Here is an 8,445-nt window from a genome sequence, read left to right on the forward strand (position 1 = left end):
TGATGTGATCCCGTTAATCAAATGACAACTCATGTCTATGGCTAGGAAACATAAACATCTTTGATCAACAAGCTAGTCAAGTAGAGGCATACTAGTGACAATCTGTTTGTCTATGTATTCACACATGTATTATGTTTCCGGTTAATACAATTCTAACATGAATAATAAACATTTATCATGATATAAGGAAATAAATAATAACTTTATTATTGCCTCTAGGGCATATTTCCTTCAGTCTCCCACTGGCACTAGAGTCAATAATCTAGTTCACATCACCATGTGATTTAACACCAATATTCACATCTGTATGTGATTAATACCCATAGTTCACATCGTCATGTGATCAACACCCAAAGGGTTTACTAGAGTCAATAATCTAGTTCACATCGCTATGTGATTAACACCCAAAGAGTACTAAGGCATGATCATGTTTTGCTCGTGAGAGAAGTTTAGTCAACGGGTCTGTCACATTCAGAGCCGTTTGTATTTTGCAAATATTCTATGTCTACAATGCTCTGCACGGAGCTACTCTAGCTAATTGCTCCCACTTTTAATATGTATCCAGATTGAGACTTAGAGTCCTCTAGATCAGTGCCAAAAACTTGCATCGACGTAACCCTTTACGACGAACCTCTTGTCACCTCCATAATCGAGAAACATATCCTTATTCCACTAAGGATAATTTTGACCAATGTCTAGTGATCTACTCCTAGATCACTATTGTACTCCCTTGCCAAACCAGTGCAGAGTATACAATAGGTCTGGTCCATAGCATGGCATACTTTTATAGAACCTATGACCGAAGCATAGGGAATGACTTTCATTCTCTTTCTATTTTCTGCCGTGGTCGGGATTTGAGTCTTACTCAATTTCATACCTTTGCAACACAGGCAAGAACTCTTTCTTTGAGTGTTCCACTTTGAACTACTTCAAAATATTGTCAAGGTTTGTTCTCATTGAAAAAACTTATCAAGCGTCTTGATCTATCTCTATAGATTTTGATGCTCAATGTGTAAGCAGCTTTACTGAGGTCTTTCTTTGAAAAACTCCTTTCAAATACTCCTTTATGCTTTCCAGAAAAAATCTACATCATTTCTGATCAACAATATGTCACTCACATATACTTATCAGAAAGGCTGTAGTGCTCCCACTCACTTTATTATAAATACAGGCTTCACTGCAAGTCCGTATAAAACTATATGCTTTGATCAACTTATCAAAGCGTATATTCCAACTCCGAGATGCTTGCACCAGTCCATAGATGGATCGCTGGAGCTTGCACAATTTGTTAGCACCTTTGGGATTGACAAAACCTTCTGGTTGCATCATAAACAACACTTCTTTAAAAAATCCATTAAGGAATGCAATTTTGACATCCATTTGCCAGATTTCATAAAATGTGGCAATTGCCAATATGATTCAGACAGACTTTAAGCATCGATACGAGTGAGAAAATCTCATCGTATTCAACACTTTGAACTTGTCGAAAACCTTTTGCAACAGGTCGAGCTTTGTAGATAGTAACACTACTATCAGTGTCTGTCTTCCTCTTGAAGATCCATTTATTTTCTATGGCTTGCCGATCATTGGGAAAGTCAACCAAAGTCCACACTTTGTTCTCATACATGGATCCCATCTCAGATTTCATGGCCTCAAGCCATTTCGCGGAATCTGGGCTCATCATCGCTTCCTCATAGTTCGTAGGCTCATCATGGTCTAGTAACATGACTTCCAGAACAGGATTACCGTACCACTCTGGTGTGGATCTTACTCTGGAAGACCTACAAGGTTCGGTAGCAACTTGATCTGAAGTTTCATGATCACCATCATTAACTTCCTCACTAATTGGTGTAGAAATCACTGGAACTGATTTCTGTGATGAACTACTTTCCAATAAGGGAGAAGGTACAATTACCTCATCAAGTTCTACTTTCCTCCCACTCACTTCTTTCGAGAGAAACTCCTTCTATAGAAAGGATCCATCTTAGCAACGAATAACTTGCCTTCGGATCTGTGATAGAAGGTGTACCCAATAGTTACCTTTGGGTATTCTATGAAGACGCACTTATCCGATTTGGGTTCGAGCTTATCAGGTGAAAACTTTTTCACATAAGCATCGCAGCCCCAAACTTTAAGAAACGACAACTTTGGTTTCTCGCCAAACCACAGTTCATAAGGCGTCGTCTCAACGGATTTTGATGGTGCCCTATTTAAAGTGAATGCAGCTGTCTTTAATGCATAACCCCAAAACGATAGTGGTAAATCAGTAAGAGACATCATAGATTGCACTATATCCAATAAAGTACGTTTATGACGTTCGGACGCACCATAACGCTGTGGTGTTCCATGTGGCGTGAGCTGTGAAACTATTCCACATTGTTTTATATGATGGCCAAACTCATAACTCAAATATTCTTCTCCATGATCAGATCGTAGAAACTTTATTTTCTTGTTACGATGATTCTCCACTTCACTCTGAAATTCTTTGAACTTTTCAAATGTTTCAGACTCGTGTTTCATTAAGTAGATATACTCATATCTGCTCAAATCATCTTGCGAAGGTCAGAAAAATAACGATACCTGCCACGAGCATCAACACTCATTGGACCGCATACATCGGTATGTATTATTTACAATAAGTCACTAGCTCGTTCCATTGTTCCGGAGAACGGAGTTTTAGTCATCTTGCCCAAAAGGCACGGTTCGCAAGCATCAAATGATTCATAATCAAGTGATTCCAAAAGTCCATTTTTATGGAGTTTCTTCATGTGCTTTACACCGATATGACCTAAACGGCAGTGCCACAAATATGTTGCACTATCATTATCAACTTTGCATCTTTTGGCATCAATATTATGAATATGTGTATCACTACGATCGAGATCCAACAAACTATTTTCATTGGGTGTATGACCATTGAAGGTTTTATTCATGTAAACAGAACAACAATTATTCTCTGACTTTAAATAAATAACCGTATTGCAATAAACATGATCAAATCATATTCATGCTCAACGCAAACGCCAAATAACATTTATTTAGGTTTAACACTAATCCCGAAAGTATAGGGAGTGTGCGATGATGATCATATCAATCTTGGAACCACTTCCAACACACATCATCACTTCACCCTCAACTAGTCTTTGTTTATTCTGTAACTCCTGTTTCAAGTTACTAATTTTTAGCAACCGAACAAGTATCAAATACTCAGGGGCTACTATAAACACTAGTAAGGTACACATCAATAACCTGTATATCAAATACACCCTTGTTCACTTTGCCATCCTTGTTATCCACCAAATATTCAGGGCATTTCCGCTTCTAGTGACCATTTCCTTTACAGTATAATCACTCAGTTTCAGGCTTTGTTCCAGCTTTGGGCTTCTTCGCGGGAGTGACAACTTGCTTGCCATTCTACTTGAAGTTCCCCTTTCTTTCCCTTTGCCCTTTTCTTGAAACTAGTGATCTTGTTAATCATCAACACTTGATGCTCTTTTCTTGATTTCTACCTTCGTTGATTTCAGCACCACGAAGAGCTCGGGAATCATTTTCGTCATCCCTTGCATTATAGTTCATCACGAAGTTCTAGTAACTTGGTGATGGTGACTAGAGAACTCTGCCAATCACTATCTTATCTGGAAGATTGACTCCCACTTGATTCAAGCATTGTTAGTACTCAGACAATCTGAGCACTTGCTCACTAGTTGAGCAATTCTCCTCCATCTTTTAGCTATAGAACTTGTTGGAGACTTCATATCTCTCAACTCGGGTATTTGCTTGAAATATTAACTTCAACTCCTGGAATATCTCATATGGTCCATGACGTTCAAAACGTCTTTGAAGTCGCGATTCTAAGCCGTTAAGCATGGTGCACTAAACTATCAAGTAGTCATCATATTGAGCTGGCCAAACGTTCATAACGTCTGCATCTGCTCCTGCAATAGGCCTGTCACCTAGCGGTGCATTAAGGACATAATTCTTCTATGCAGCAATGAGGATAAACCTCAGATCACGGATCCAATCCGCATCATTGCTACTAAAATCTTTCAACACAATTTTCTCTAGGAACATATCAAAATAAACATATGAAAGCAACAACGCAAGCTATTGATTTACAACATAATTTGCAAAATACTACCAGGACTAAGTTCATGATAAATTTAAGTTCAATTAATCATATTACTAAAGAACTTCCACTTAGATAGACATCCCTCTAATCCTCTAAGTGATTACGTGATCCATATCAACTACACCATGTCCGATCATCACGTGGGATGGAGTAGTTTCAACGGTGAACATCAATATGTTGATCATATCTACTATATGATTCACGCTCGACCTTTTGGTCTCCGTGTTCCGAGACCATATCTGTTATATGCTAGGCTCATCAAGTTTAACCAGAGTATTCCGCGTGTGCAACTGTTTTGCACCCGTTGTATTTGAAAGTAGAGCCTATCACACCCGATCATCACGTGGTGTCTCAGCACGAAGAACTTTCGCAATGGTGCATACTCAGGGAGAACACTACTTGATAATTAGTGGGAGATCATCTTGAAAAGCTACCGTCGGACTAAGCAAAATAAGATGTATAAAAGATAAACATCATATGCAATCAAAATATGTGTAATGATATGGCCATGATCATCTTGCGCCTTTGATCTCCATCTCCAAAGTACTATCATGATCTCTATCGTCACCGGCACGACACCATGATCTTCATCATCTTGATCTATATCAATGTGTCGTCACATGGTCGTCTCGCCAACTATTGCTCTTGCAACTATTGCTATCGCATAGCGATAAAGTAAAGCAATTATTTGGCACTTGCATCTTATGCAACAAAGAGACAACCATAGGGCTTCTGCCAGTCGCTGATAACTTCAACAAAACATGATCATATCATACAACAACTTATATCTCATCACGTCTTGACCATATCACATCACAACATGCCCTGCAAAAACAAGTTAGACGTCCTCTAATTTATTGTTGCAACTTTTACGTGGCTGTTACGGGCTGAGCAAGAACCGTTCTTACCTACGCATCAAAACCACAATGATAGTTCGTCAAGTTAGTGCTGTTTTAACCTTCTTAAGGACTGGGCGTAGCCACACTCGGTTCAACTAAAGTTGGAGAAACTAACACCCGCCAGCCACCTGTGTGCAAAGCACATCGGTAGAACCAGTCTCACGTAAGCGTACACGTAATGTCGCTCTGGACCACTTCATCCAACAATACCGCCGAACCAAAGTATGACATGCTGGTAAGCAGTATCTTGTATCGCCCACAACTCACTTGTGTTCTACTCATGCATATAACATCAACGCATAAAACCTAGGCTCTGATACCACTGTTGGGTAACATAGTAATTTCAAAAAATTTCCTACGCACACACAAGATCATGGTGATGCATAGCAACGAGAGGGGAGAGTTTTGTCCACGTACCCTCGTAGACCGATAGCGGAAGCGTTATAACAACGCGGTTGATGTAGTCATATGTCTTCACGGCCCGATCGATCAAGCACCGAAACTACGGCACCTCCGAGTTCTAGCACACGTTTAGCTCTATGACGAACCCCGGACTCCGATCCAGCAAAGTGTCCGGGAAGAGTTCTATCAGCACGACAGGATGGTGACGATATTGATGTTCTACCGTCACAGGGCTTCGCCTAAGTACCACTACAGTATTATCAAGGTGGACTATGGTGGAGGGGGGGCACCGCACATGGCTAAGAGATCCAAGGGATCAATTATTGTTGTCCTCGAGGTGCCCCCCTGCCCCCGTATATAAAGGATCAAGGGGGAGGGGGCGGCCGGCCAGGAGGAGGGCGCGCCAAGGGGAGTCCTACTCCCACCGGGAGTAGGACTCCCTCCTTCCTTGTTGGAGTAGGAGAAGGGGGAAAGAGGGGGAGAGGAGGAAGGAAAAAGGGGCTGCACCCCTTGTCCAATTCGGACTAGTGGGGGGCTGCACGCCTCCTTCCTTTCGGCCTCTTTCCTCTATTCCCGTATGGCCCAATAACGCCCATATACTCCCCGGCGAATTCTCGTAACTCTCCGGTACTCCAAAAAGTACCCGAATCACTCGGAACCTTTCCGAAGTCCGAATATAGTCGTCCAATATACTGATCTTCACGTCTCGACCATTTCGAGACTCCTCGTCATGTCCCCGATCTCATCCGGGACTCCGAACTCCTTCGGTACATCAAAACTCATAAACTCATAATATAACTGTCATCGAAACCTTAAGCGTGCGGACCCTACGGGTTCGAGAACTATGTAGACATGACCGAGACACGTCTCCAGTCAATAAACAATAGAGGAACCTGGATGCTCATATTGGCTCCCACATATTCTACAAAGATCTTTATCGGTCAGACCGCATAACAACATACGTTGTTCCCTTTGTCATCGGTATGTTACTTGCCCGAGATTTGATCGTCGGTATCTCAATACCTAGTTCAATCTCGTTACCGGCAGGTCTCTTTACTCGTTCTATAATACATCATCCCGCAACTAACTCATTAGTTGCAATGCTTGCAAGGCTTAAGTGATGTGTATTACCGAGAGGGCCCAGAGATACCTCACCGACAATCGGAGTGACAAATCCTAATCTCGAAATACGCCAACCCAACATGTACCTTCGGAGACACCTGTAGAGCTCCTTTATAATCACCCAGTTACGTTGTGACGTTTGGTAGCACACAAAGTGTTCCTCCGGTAAACGGGAGTTGCATAATCTCATAGTCATAGGAACATGTATAAGTCATGAAGAAAGCAATAGCAACATACTAAATGATTAAGTGCTAAGATAACGGAATGGGTCAAGTCAATCACATCATTCTCCTAATGATGTGATCCCGTTAATCAAATGACAACTCATGTCTATGGCTAGGAAACATAACCATCTTTGATCAACAAGCTAGTCAAGTAGAGGCATACTAGTGACAATCTGTTTGTCTATGTATTCACACATGTATTATGTTTCCGGTTAATACAATTCTAGCATGAATAATAAACATTTATCATGATATAAGGAATTAAATAATAACTTTATTATTGCCTCTAGGGCATATTTCCTTCATCAACTAGCATAGAAAGGCAAAACAAGTATAACTTCAAAACTTTAAGCACATAGAGAGGAAACTTGATATTATTGCAATTCCTATAAGCATATATTCCTCCCTCATAATAATTTTTAGTAGCAACATGAATGAATTCAACGATATAACCATCACATAAAGCATTCTTTTCATGATCTACAATCATAGAAATTTTTCTACTCCCCACATAAGCAAAATTCTTCTCATTCGGAATAGTGGGAGCAAACTCAACAAAATAAGTGTCATGCGAGGCATAATCCAATTGAAAATTAAAATCATGATAACAAGTTTCATGGTTAACATTATTCTTTATATCATCGTAGATAGAAACTTTGTTCTCATAATAAATTGGAACCTCTTCCGAAATAGTGGAATCATTACTAACTAAAGTTGACACTCTTCCAAATACACCTTCATAAATATCACACTAAGATTCAACAGCGTCCCAAATAGTGGGATCACTAATTCCTAAAGTTGACACTCTTCCAAACCCACTTTAGATGATAGTATTATTCATACTCCAAATGATATAAATAAGTGAAGTTCATGGGGCATTCTACAATTAATATATACAAACCAATATCCAAGCTCAAAATATATAAGTGAAGCACACGAAGCATTCTATAAAACCATATGCTACGTCTTGAGCTTGCGTTGGTTTTCCTCGAAGAGGAGAGGGTGATGCAGCAAAGTGTAGCGTAAGTATTTCCCTCAGTTTTGAGAACCAAGGTATCAATCTAGTAGGAGGCTCCTTAAAAGTCCCACGCACCTACACAAACAAACTGAGAAATCGCAACCAACACAATAAAGGGGTTGTCAATCCCTTCACGGCCACTCGCGAAAAGTGAGATCTGATAAAGATAGTAATATATTTTTGGTATTTTATAAGATAGATGCAAAAAGTAAATATGCAAATAAAGATAGATTGAAAGCAAATATGATAAGAGATAGACCCGGGGGCCATAGGTTTCACTAGAGGCTTCTCTCAAGATAGCATAAGTATTACGGTGGGTGAATAAATTACTGTCGAGCAATTGATAAAAAAGCGCATAGTTATGAGATTATCTAGGCATGATCATGTATATAGGCATCACGTCCATAACAAGTAGACCGACTCCTGCCTGCATCTACTACTATTACTCCACACATCGACCGACTCCTGCCTGCATCTAGAGTATTAAGTTCATAAGAACAGAGTAACACATTAAGCAAGATGACATGATGTAGAGGGATAAACACATGCAATATGATATAAACCCCATCTTGTTATCCTCGATGGCAACAATACAATATGTGTCTTGCAACCCTTTCTGTCAATGGGTAAGAACACCGCAAGATTGAACCC

Source organism: Triticum aestivum, chromosome 4B (genome assembly GCF_018294505.1).
Source record: "Triticum aestivum cultivar Chinese Spring chromosome 4B, IWGSC CS RefSeq v2.1, whole genome shotgun sequence".
NCBI lineage: Eukaryota > Viridiplantae > Streptophyta > Magnoliopsida > Poales > Poaceae > Triticum > Triticum aestivum.